Consider the following 3,796-nt stretch of genomic DNA (forward strand, 5'->3'; position numbering starts at 1 on the left):
GGAGTGCTGATTGGGTCCACATTGACACAGTCTGAGGGGAGGAGTGCTGATTAGGTCCACATTGACACAGTCTGAGGGGAGGAGTGCTGATTGGGTCCACATTGACACATGTCCTAGATCAGAATGAATCAGATTAAATGGACGAGGGGGGGGGGGGTGGGGGGTCTGATCCTAGATCAGAATGAATCAGATTAAATTGACGGGGGGGGGGGGGGGTCTGATCCTAGATCAGAATTAATCAGATTAAATGGACGGGGGGGGGGGGGGGGGGGGTCTGATCCTAGATCAGAATTAATCAGATTAAATGGACGATCCTAGATCAGCACGCTTTTTGAAAACTGCACAAAGAGATCTATTTTGTTAACGTGAAGAGTAACATAAATAATTAAGCCGTTCAAAATTGCACTAGTTAGAAGCATATATTATGTCTAATTGGTGTAATATACAAGACACAGTAAAAAATGTATTGAAGACCACTAACTTTTCCCTCATTGTCTTTGTAAATGTGTCCATTACTTGTTGATGTTTCGTAACCATTTTGGTTTGTTTGCAGACAGTGGCTGTGTTCTTTGTAAGTACACAATCCAACAGCATCATTTGTACAGTATTTATTACCAGTCCTTAACAAGACCTTCACTTCCTTCCTTCCCACTGGCGAAGAGTGCAATCAGTACTCTCCTGAGCATGTCTGTGCCAAGAGGTAGAGAGAGAGTTGGAGAGAGAGAGAAAGAGATGAGAAGGGGATAGAGAGAGGGGGGCAAGGGAGGGAGAGAGAGGTGAGGGGGATAGAGGGAAGGAAGAGAGGTGAGGGGATAGAGGGAAGAGAGAGGGAGAGAGGTGAGGGGGATAGAGGGAAGAGAGAGAAGGAGAGAGAGAGGCAGGGGAAGAGAGAGGGAGAGAGGTGAGGGGGATAGAGAGGAGAGAGAGAGGCAGGGGGATAGAGGGAAGCGAGAGGGAGAGGGGTAAGGGGGATAGAGAGGAGAGAGGCAGGGGGATAGAGGGAAGCGAGAGGGAGAGAGGTGAGGGGGATAGAGGGAAGAGAGAGAAGGAGAGAGAGGCAGGGGGGTAGAGGGGAGGGAGAGACGTAGAAAAGGGGAGAGAGGGGGAGAGAAAGGGAGGGGGAGAGGGATGAGAAAGGGATAGAGAGGAGGAGAGGGGTGAATAGTTGCCTGGGGTACTTCTCCATAAAAGGCAGGGAGAGACGTTTTAAACACAAGATGGAATGTCACCAAGAAAACAAGGGAGAGAAGAGAGGGAGAGGCAGGGGGGTAGAGGGGAGGGAGAGAAGAGAGAGAGACCACTGCGCAGGTACATTTAGCATGCATCCCAATGGCATCCTGTCCCGTGGAGCCTTATGGGCCCTGGTCTACAGAGGGAACAGAATGCCATTTGGGAAGCAGATTAGAGAAAACAACCCTACACTCAGAGGTGAGAGGAGAGGGTCATAGGTCAGCTGGCATCAGAGAGGAAAGGGACATAGGTCAGCTGGCTTCAGAGAGGAGAGGGTCATAGGTCAGCTGGCATCAGAGAGGAGAGCATGGAAGTTAAGAAAGCATCAGAGAGGAGAGGGTCATAGGTCAGCTGGCATCAGAGAGGAGAGGGACATAGGTCAGCTGGCATCAGAGAGGAGAGGGTCATAGGTCAGCTGGCATCAGAGAGGAGAAGGTCATAGGTCAGCTGGCATCAGAGAGGAGAGGGTCATAGGTCAGCTGGCATCAGAGAGGAGAGGGTCATAGGTCAGCTGGCATCAGAGAGGAGAGGGTCATAGGTCAGCTGTCATCAGAGAGGAGAGGGTCCTAGGTCAGCTGGCATCAGAGAGGAGAGGGTCCTAGGTCAGCTGGCATCAGGGAGGAGAGAGTCATATGTCAGCTGGCATCAGAGAGGAGAGGGTCATAGGTCAGCTGACATCAGGGAGGAAAGGGACATATGTCAGCTGGCATCAGAGAGGAGAGGGTCATAGGTCAGCTGGCATCAGATAGGTGAGGGTCAGCTGGCATCAGAGAAGAGAGGTTCATATGTCAGCTGGCATCAGAGAGGAGAGGTTCATAGGTCAGCTGGATTCAGATAGGTGAGTGTCATAGGTCAGCTGGCATCAGAGATGAGAGGGTCATAGGTCAGCTGGCATCAGAGAGAAGAGGGTCATAGGTCAGCTGGCATCAGAGAGGAGAGGGTCATAGGTCAGCTGGTATCAGAGAGGAGAGGGTCATAGGTCAGCTGGCATCAGATAGGTGAGTGTCATAGGTCAGCTGGCATCGGAGATGAGAGGGTCATAGGTCAGCTGGCATCAGAGAGGAGAGGGTCATAGGTCAACTGATATCAGAGAGGAGAGGGTCATAGGTCAGCTGGCATCAGAGAGGGGAGGTTCATATGTCAGCTGGCATCAGAGAGGAGAGGTTCATAGGTCAGCTGGCATCAGAGAGGAAAGGTTCATAGGTCAGCTGGCATCAGATAGGTGAGTGTCATAGGTCAGCTGGCATCAGAGAGGAGAGGTTCATATGTCGGCTGGCATCAGAGAGGAGAGGTTCATAGGTCAGCTGGCATCAGATAGGTGAGGGTCAGCTGGCATCAGAGAAGAGAGGTTCATCGGTCAGCTGGCATCAGAGAGGAGAGGGTCATAGGTCAGCTGATATCAGAGAGGAGAGGGTGATAGCTCAGCTGGCATCAGAGAGGAGAGGTTCATATGTCAGCTGGCATCAGAGAGGAGAGGTTCATATGTCAGCTGGCATCAGAGAGGAGAGGGTCATAGGTCAGCTGGCATCAGAGAGGAGAGGTTCATATGTCAGCTGGCATCAGAGAGGAGAGGTTCATAGGTCAGCTGGCATCAGATAGGTGAGGGTCAGCTGGCATCAGAGAAGAGAGGTTCATCGGTCAGCTGGCATCAGAGAGGAGAGGGTCACAGGTCAACTGGCATGAGAGAGGAGAGGGTCATAGGTCAGCTGGCATCAGAGAGGAGATTATGGATGTTAAGCTAGCATCAGAGAGGAGAGGGTCATAGGTCAACTGGCATCAGAGAGGAGAGAGTCATAGGTCAGCTGGCAACAGGGAGGAAAGGGACATATGTCAGCTGGCATCGGAGATGAGAGGGTCATAGGTCAGCTGGCATCAGAGAGAAGAGGGTCATAGGTCAGCTGTCATCAGAGAGGAGAGGGTCCTAGGTCAGCTGTCATCAGGGAGGAGAGAATCATATGTCAGCTGATATCAGAGAGTTGAGGGTGATAGCTCAGCTGGCATCAGAGAGGAGAGGTTCATATGTCAGCTGGCATCAGAGAGGAGAGGTTCATATGTCAGCTGGCATCAGAGAGGAGAGGGTCATAGGTCAGCTGGCATCAGAGAGGAGAGGTTCATATGTCAGCTGGCATCAGAGAGGAGAGGTTCATAGGTCAGCTGGCATCAGATAGGTGAGGGTCAGCTGGCATCAGAGAAGAGAGGTTCATCGGTCAGCTGGCATCAGAGAGGAGAGGGTCACAGGTCAACTGGCATGAGAGAGGAGAGGGTCATAGGTCAGCTGGCATCAGAGAGGAGATTATGGATGTTAAGCTAGCATCAGAGAGGAGAGGGTCATAGGTCAACTGGCATCAGAGAGGAGAGAGTCATAGGTCAGCTGGCAACAGGGAGGAAAGGGACATATGTCAGCTGGCATCGGAGATGAGAGGGTCCTAGGTCAGCTGGCATCAGGGAGGAGAGAATCATATGTCAGCTGGCATCAGATGGGAGAGGGTCATAGGTCAGCTGACATCAGGGAGGAAAGGGACATATGTCAGCTGGCATCGGAGATGAGAGGGTCATAGTTCAGCTG

Source organism: Oncorhynchus clarkii, chromosome 2 (genome assembly GCF_045791955.1).
Source record: "Oncorhynchus clarkii lewisi isolate Uvic-CL-2024 chromosome 2, UVic_Ocla_1.0, whole genome shotgun sequence".
NCBI classification, from domain to species: domain Eukaryota; kingdom Metazoa; phylum Chordata; class Actinopteri; order Salmoniformes; family Salmonidae; genus Oncorhynchus; species Oncorhynchus clarkii.